This window comes from Arachis hypogaea, chromosome 2, assembly GCF_003086295.3.
Source record: "Arachis hypogaea cultivar Tifrunner chromosome 2, arahy.Tifrunner.gnm2.J5K5, whole genome shotgun sequence".
Taxonomy (NCBI): Eukaryota; Viridiplantae; Streptophyta; class Magnoliopsida; order Fabales; family Fabaceae; genus Arachis; species Arachis hypogaea.
In genome coordinates this window covers 43,307,926-43,316,400 of record NC_092037.1, presented here as the reverse complement: position 1 = coordinate 43,316,400, position 8,475 = coordinate 43,307,926, and the positions used below count along the sequence as shown (strand labels likewise).

Sequence of the window (8,475 nt, the reverse complement as noted above, 5' to 3'; positions counted from 1 at the left end):
AACAACCACTCAAAGTATCACTAAACTCAAGAGGCTTATAAATCAATTAAAATTCAATTAAAATGAGCTCAAACCTCATGGATTAACATTAATTTCATGGTGGTTGCTTGATTTAAAGAAGTTATGCATTTTTACTCCAAATCACTTACTTAGGATACAAGAAAGTGCATAAATGCTAGCTAAACACGTGAAATTAGCTTGATAAATGGGTATATGATGACTTATCATCAGCTACATCCCATCCTCTCAGTGAAAACGTTCCTATGCTCTGTCACAGCATGGCTAATCATCTGTCGGTTCTCAATCAGGTTGGAATAGAATCCCTTGATTCTTTTGCGCTTGTCATCACGCCCAGCCTTCAGGAGTTTGAAGCTCGTCACAGTCATTCAATCCCAGGATCCTACTCGGAATACCACAGACAAGGTTTAGACTTTCCGGATCCTCATGAATGCCGCCATCTGTCTAACTTATACCACGAAGATTCTGTTGGGGAATCTAAGAGATACACATTCAAGCTCTTGTTGCATGTAGAACGGAAGTGGTTGTCAATCACGTGCGTTCATAAGTGAGAATGATAATGAGGGTTACTTATCATCACATTCATCATGTTCTTGGGTACGAATGAATATCTTGGAATAAGAATAAGAGAGAATTGAATAAAAGACAATAGAATTGCATTAATACTTGAGGTACAGCAGAGCTCCACACCCTTAATCTATGGTGTGCAGAAACTCCACCGTTGAAAATACATAAGTAAAAGGTTCAGGCATGGCCGAATGGCCAGCCCCCTGAAACGTGCTCAATGGCCTCCTAAGATGGAGAATAATACAAAGCTGAGACCAAAGATGAAACGTGGTCAAAAGACATCTAATACAATAGTTAAATGTTCTATTTATAATAAACTAGCTCCTAGGGTTTACATGAGTAGGTAATTGATGCATAAATCCACTTCCGGGGCCCACTTGGTGTATGTTTGGGCTGAGCTTGATCAATCCACGAGCTGAGGCTCCACTTGGAGTTGAACTCCGAGTTATGACGTGTTTTGGGCGTTCAACTCCGGATCATGACGTTTTTCTGGCGTTTAACTCCAGACAGCAGCATGTACTTGGCGTTCAACGCCAAGTTACGTCGTCAATTTCCGAATAAAGTATGGACTATTATATATTGCTGGAAAGCCCTGGATGTCTACTTTCCAACGCCGTTGAGAGCGCGCCAATTGGAGTTCTGTAGCTCCAGAAAATCCATTTCTAGTGCAGGGAGGTCAGATTCCAACAGCATCAGCAGTCCTTTTGTCAGCCTTTTTCAGAGTTTTGCTCAAGTCCCTCAATTTCAGCCAGAATTTACCTGAAATCACAGAAAAACACACAAACTCATAGTAAAGTCCAAAAATGTGAAGTTAACATAAAAACTAATGAAAACATCCCTAAAAGTAGCTTAAACTTACTAAAAACTACCTAAAAACAATGCCAAAAAGCGTATAAATTATTCGCTCATCACAACACCAAACTTAATTTGTTGCTTGTCCCCAAGCAACTGAAAATCAAATAGGATAAAAGAAGAGAATATACTATAAATTCTAGAATATCAATGAATATTAATTTAATTAGATGAGCGGGACTTGTAGCTTTTTGCTTCTGAACAGTTTTGGCATCTCGCTTTTTCCTTTGAAGTTCAGAGTGATTGGCGTCTCTGGGAACTTAGAATTTGGGATAGTGTTATTGACTCTCCTAGTTAAGCATGTTGATTCTTGAACACAGCTACTTATGAGTCTTGGCCGTGGCCCTAAGCACTTTGTTTTCCAGTATTACCACCGGATACATAAGTGCCACAGACACATAACTGGGTGAACCTTTTCAGATTGTGACTTAGCTTTGCTATAGTCCCCAGTTAGTGGTGTCCAGAGCTCTTAAGCACACTCTTTTGCTTTGGATCACGACTTTAACCACTCAGTCTCAAGTTTTTCACTTGGACCTTCATGACACAAGCACATGGTTAGGGACAGCTTGATTTAGCCGCTTAGGCCTGGAATTAATTTCCTTGGGCCCTCCTATCCATTGATGCTCAAAGCCTTGGATCCTTTTTACCCTTGCCTTTTGGTTTTAAGGGCTATTGGCTTTTTCTACTGCTCCTTCTTTTTCTTTCTATTTTTTTTTTCGCACAAGCTTTTGCCTTTCACTGCTTTTTCTTGCTTCAAGAATCAATTTCATGATTTTTTTCAAATCATCAATAACATTTCTCTTTGTTCATCATTCTTTCAAGAGCCAACAATTTTAACACTCATAAACAACAATATCAAAAGACATATGCACTGTTCAATCATTCATTCAGAAAACAAAACGTATTGTCACCACATTAATATAATTAAATTAAATTCAATGATAAATTCGAAATTCATGTACTTCTTGTTCTTTTGAATTAAAACATTTTTCATTTAAGAGAGGTGAAGGATTAATGGATTTTATTCATAGCTTTAAGGCATGGTTACATACTAATGATCATGAAGTAGAGACACAAAACATAGATAAACACAGCATTAAAAACCGAAAACAGAAAGAAATAAGAACAAGGAATGAATCCACCTGAGTGAGGGTGGCGCCTTCTTGAAGGTCCAATGGTGCTTTTTGAGCTCCTCTATGTCTCTTCCTTGCTTCTGTTTGAATGATTCCTAGTAATTTTGGTGTTTCTACCCTTAGTTGCTTCCAATATTTGTGTGGAGGACAACTTATCCCCTGAGGTATCTCAGGGATTTCTTGATTTGCAGCCACATGTTCTACCGCTGAGCTATGACGGCTTTATATGAGTCTTTCCATCTCCCAAGACTCAGAGGTGGAAGCTTTTGTCTTCCCTTTGAGGTTTCTCTGGCCTTAGGTGCCATTAATGGTAATGGAAAAGCAAAAAAGCTATGCTTTTACCACACCAAACTTAAAATATTGCTCGCCCTCGAGCAATAGAAGAAAGAAGAGAGGAAGAAGAAGAAGAAGAAAATGGAGGTGAGTGAGGGGAGATGGATTCGGCTATATGGGTGGGATTGGGTGGGAAAGAGAAGTTGAATTGTAAAGGTAGGTGGGGATCCTGTGGGGTCCACAGATCCTGAGGTGATCCTGTGGGGTCCACAGGATCCTGAGGTGTCAAGAAATTCCATTCCTGCACCAAATATGCATGTAAAATGCCTTTGTACACCATTCTGGCGTTTAAACGCCCATTGGTGCACGTTCTGGGCGTTCAACGCCCATGTAAAGCATGTTTCTGGCGTTGAACGCCAGTTTCATGCTTGTTACTGGCGTTCAGCGCCAGTTTTTCCTCTCTGGGCACATTCCTGACGTTCAGCGCCAGGATGTTGCTTGTTTCTGGCGTTCAGCGCCAGAATGGTGCTCTGTTCTGGCGTTGAACGCCGGCCAGATGCACCTTACTGGCGTTGAACGCCAGCCTGTCACAGAGGGATGGCCATGTGCCTTAAACACAAGGTAGTCCCCATTCAATTGAAGGACTAATTCACCTCTGTTGACATCTATCACAGCTCCTGCTGTGGCTAGGAAAGGTTTTCCAAGGATGATGCAATCATCCTCTTCCTTCCTAGTGTCTAAGATTATGAAATCAGCAGGGATGTAAAGGCCTTCAACCTTTACTAACACGTCCTCTACTATTCCATAAGCTTGTCTCAATGACTTGTCTGCCAATTGTAATGAGAACAAGGCAGGTTGTACCTCAATGATCCCCAGCTTCTCCATTACAGAGAGTGGCATAAGATTTATTCCTGACCCCAGATCACATAGAGCTTTTTCAAAGCTCATGGTGCCAATGGTACAAGGTATTAAGAACTTGCCAGGATCTTGTTTCTTTTGAGGTAGAGTTTTCTGAATCCAAGTATCTAGTTCACTAATAAGCAAGGGAGGTTCACTTTCCCAAGTCTCATTACCAAACAACTTGGCATTCAGCTTCATGATAGCTCCTAAGTATTGAGCAACTTGCTCTCCAGTCACATCTTCATCCTCTTCAGAGGAAGAATAGTCTTCAGAGCTCATGAATGGCAGAAGGAGATTTAATGGAATCTCTATGGTCTCTATATGAGCCTCAGATTCCTCTGGATCCTTAATAGGAAACTCCTTCTTGCTTGAAGGACGTCCCAGGAGGTCCTCCTCACTAGGATTTTCGTCCTCCTCCTCCCTAGTGCATTCGGCCACTTTGACTAAATCAATGGCCTTGCACTCTCCTTTTGGATTCTCTTCTGTATTGCTTGGGAGAATACTGGGAGGAGTTTCAATGACTTTCTTACTCAGCTGGCCTACTTGTGCCTCCAAATTTCTAATGGAGGATCTTGTTTCATTCATGAAACTGAAAGTGGCCTTTAACAGATCAGAGACAATATTGGCTAAATCAGAAGTGTTTTGTTCTGAATTCTCTGTATGTTGCTGAGAAGATGATGGATATGGCTTACTATTGCCCAGCCTATTGCGTCCACCATTGTTAAAGCCTTGTTGAGGCTTTTGTTGATCCTTCCAGGAGAAATTTGGATGATTTCTCCATGATGGGTTATAGGTGTTTCCATAAGGTTCACCCATGTAATTAACCTCTGCCATGGCAGGGTTCTCAGGATCATAAGCTTCTTCAGAAGCTGCCTCTCTGGTACTGTTTGATGCATGTTGCAATCCATTCAGATTTTGAGAGATTATGTTGACCTGTTGAGTCAACATTTTGTTCTGATCCAATATGGCATTCAGAGCATCAATTTCAAGAACTCCTTTCTTCTGAGGTATCCCATTATTCACGGAATTCCTCTCAGAGGTATACATGAATTGGTTGTTTGCAACCATGTCAATGAGTTCTTGAGCCTCTTCAGGCGTTTTCTTCAGGTGAATAGATCCACCTGCAGAATGGTCCAATGACATTTTCGAAAATTCAGAGAGACCATAATAGAATATATCTAATAAGGTCCATTCTGAAAACATGTCAGATGGACATCTTTTGGTCAACTGCTTGTATCTTTCCCAAGCTTCATAGAGGGATTCACCATCTTTTTGTTTGAAGGTTTGAACATCTACTCTTAGCTTGCTCAGCTTTTGAGGAGGAAAGAATTTATCCAAGAAGGTAGTGACCAGCTTATCCCAGGAGTCCAGGTTATCCTTAGGTTGTGAATCCAACCATATTCTAGCTCTGTCTCTTACAGCAAAAGGGAAAAGCATGAGTCTGTAGACTTCAGGATCAACTCCATTCGTCTTTACAGTCTCACAGATCTGCAAGAACTCAGTTAAGAATTGATAAGGATCTTCAGATGGAAGTCCATAAAACTTGCAGTTTTGTTGCATTAATGCAACTAGTTGAGGCTTAAGCTCAAAGTTATTGGCTCCAATGGCAGGAATAGAGATGCTTCTTCCATCAAACTTGGATGTTGGCTTTGTGAAGTCACCAAGCATTCTCCTTGCATTATTATTATTATTATTTTCGGCTGCCATCTCCTTCTCTTGTTCGAAAATTTCTGAAAGGTTATTTCTGGATTGTTGTAATTTAGCGTCTCTTAATTTTCTCTTCAGAGTCCTTTCAGGTTCTGGATCAACTTCAACAAGAGTGCCTTTTTCCCTGTTCCTGCTCATATGAAAGAGAAGAAAACAAGAAAAGAAAGAGGAATCCTCTATGTCACAGTATAGAGATTCCTTTATGTTAGTAGAAGAAGAAGGGGGTAGAAGAATCCAAATACAAGGGATATAAGAAGTTTGGATTCTTAGATGAAGAGAGGTGAAGAGAAGTGTTAGTAATTAATTAATTAAATAGAATAAGAGAAGAGAAGAGAATTTTCGAAAATAATTTTTTGAAAAAGAGGTTAGTAATTTTCGAAAATCAAAGACAAAATATAATTAAAATTAAAATTTAAAACAAAAGGAATTTTTGAAAAAGAGATGAGATATTTTCGAAAATTAGAGAGGAAAAAGTAGTTAGGTGGTTTTGAAAAAGATAAGAAACAAACAAAAAGTTAGTTAGTTGATTGAAAAAGATTTGAGATTAAATTTTGAAAAAGATAAGAAGTATGTGATTACAGGAGTGTCACCATATGGATATGTTGAGCTTCAGGATATTGATTCTGACAAAAAGTTCATTGTTAATGGACAGAGAATCAAACATTATCTTGAAGGCAATTTTGAGCAGGAATGCTCAAAACTGAGACTTGATTGATTCTCAGTGAAAGTCCAGCTAAAGACAGTAAAGAAGCGCTTGCTGGGAGGCAACCCAGTCATTAGGAGGTTATATGAATTGATCTTACAGAGGCAAGTACCAAAAATGAAGGAATTCACAGAGTTACAGAAGGATTCAGCTCAAAAAGCAGAGAAAAAGAGCTTACTGGCGAAAAAACGTCAGTAAGGGGCATTTGGGCGTTAAACGCCAGAATGGGTATCATTCTGGGCGTTTAACGCCAGGAATGGTACCATTTTGGGCGTTAAACGCCAGAATGGGCACCATTCTGGGCGTTTAACGCCAGGTGTGCAGCATCCTGGGCGTTCAGAAAAACGCCCAGTGATAAAGGATTTCTGGCGTTTAACGCCAGCCAGGGCACCTGGTTGGGCGTTAAACGCCCAAAAGGGGCACCAAATAGGCGTTAAACGCCAGAATGGGTGCCATTCTGGGCGTTTAACGCCAGAAAGGTGGGTGGACCACAATTTTGTTTTCAACTCAGATTTTTTCAAACTTTCCTTTTCTTTCCCATATTTTTCTACAAAAACACATTTCAATCTCTCATCATTCACTTTCAAATTTTCAAAAATTTAAAATCAGTCTTCAAATCTTCCAAATCATTCCCAAATTTTGTTCAAAAACTCACCCTTCTTTCAATTTCTTTCCATATCCCCTCAAATTTCCTTTCAAATTTTTCTTTTTTTTCGAAAATCTCTCCCCCCACTCTATAAATAAACGTTTGCCACCCCTCATTCCCCACACCATTCGAATTTCCTCTTCCTCTCTCTCTCTTCTCTTCTTTCTTTTCTTTTGCTTGAGGACAAGCAAACCTCTAAGTTTGGTTTGCTTTTCCGTGATCACTAAGCCAAGATTCATCAAGATCATGGCTCCTAAGGGAAAACAAACCAATTTAAGAGGAAAGAAAGAGACTAATCCAAAGAATCTTTGGAATCAAGAGAAGTTCTTAACCAAAGAACATGAAGACCATTATCACAAAATAATGGGTCTGAGGTCAGTGATCCCGGAAGTTAAATTTGATCTGAAAGAAGATGAATATCCGGGGATCCAAGAGCAAATTCGAAACAGAGGATGGGAAGTTCTAACCAATCCTGAAATAAAGGTTGGAAGGAACATGGTTCAGGAATTCTACTCAAATCTGTGGCTAACAGATAAGCAGAGAATGACTGGAACTGCTTACCATACCTACAGAACCATGGTTAGAGGGAAAGTTATGTACTTCCATCTGGACAAAATAAGAGAAATTTTCAAACTACCTCAACTGCAAGATGATCCTGAATCCTTTAATAGGAGGATGGTGAGAGCAGATAAATGGTTGGATCAAGTTCTAGAGGACATATGCCTCCCTGGGACTAAGTGGATAACCAATTCAAAAGGTGTCCCAAACCAACTCAAGAGGGGAGACCTCAAGCCAATTGCAAGAGGTTGGCTAGACTTTATAGGGCGTTCCATATTGCCCACTAGCAACCGTTCTGAGGTCACCATCAAGAGAGCAGTGATGATTCATTGCATTATGCTTGGAAAAGAAGTGGAGGTCCATCATGTGATCGCTTGTGAGATCTACACAATTGCAAATAAGAATTCCACTGAAGCCAAACTGGCTTACCCAAGCTTGATCTCCTTGCTCTGTAAAGAGGCTGGGGTGAAGATGGGAGTAGATGAGTTCATACCCATTGAACACCCAATCACTAAGAAGTCAATGGAAGGACAAATGCAAGACAACTCTATCAAGAGGAGGGCGCAGGAATTCCTCCCTGAATTCCCAAGAATTGACTACTGGGCCAGCCTAGAAGCATCTATCACCAAGTTGCAAGAGACTATGGAGCAACTGAAGGAAGAACAGCAGAATCAGAACTGCATGCTCTGCAAATTGCTGAAGGAACAAGAGAAGCAGGGGCGTGATCTCCAAGAGTTGAAACGCCAAAAGCTTTCCTCTCAAGTTGAGGGAGCATCCACTTCTCAAAATCAAGGTTGTTGAGTCCTAACTCTGTGAAAACCTCTATCATTGGGAGCCTATGTTTTTGAGTTTTTTTTATTTTTTTACTTTTTAGTCTCATCTTATATTTATCTTTGAGTCTTGTTCTTAATTCATAATTAATAAAATTGAAATTTTATGCCTTAAAGATATGAATGTCCTATGAATCCATCACCTCTCTTAAATGAAAAATGCTTTAATCACAAAAGAACAAGAAGTACAGGATTTCGAAATTTATCATTGAAACTAGTTGAATTAGTTTGATGTGGTGACAATACTTTTTGCTTTCTGAATGAATGCTTGAACAGTGCATATGTCTC

At 39.9% G+C, this 8,475-nt stretch overlaps 1 non-coding gene across 1 annotated transcript; it reads left to right on the top strand.

The window, feature by feature from the left end:
* Positions 1–4,944: 4,944 nt before the first annotated feature.
* On the top strand, positions 4,945–5,048 carry LOC112767294 (small nucleolar RNA R71). The gene has a single exon (XR_003184851.1). It is a non-coding gene; the product is annotated as a small nucleolar RNA R71 (small nucleolar RNA).
* The last annotated feature ends 3,427 nt before the right edge of the window (positions 5,049–8,475 follow it).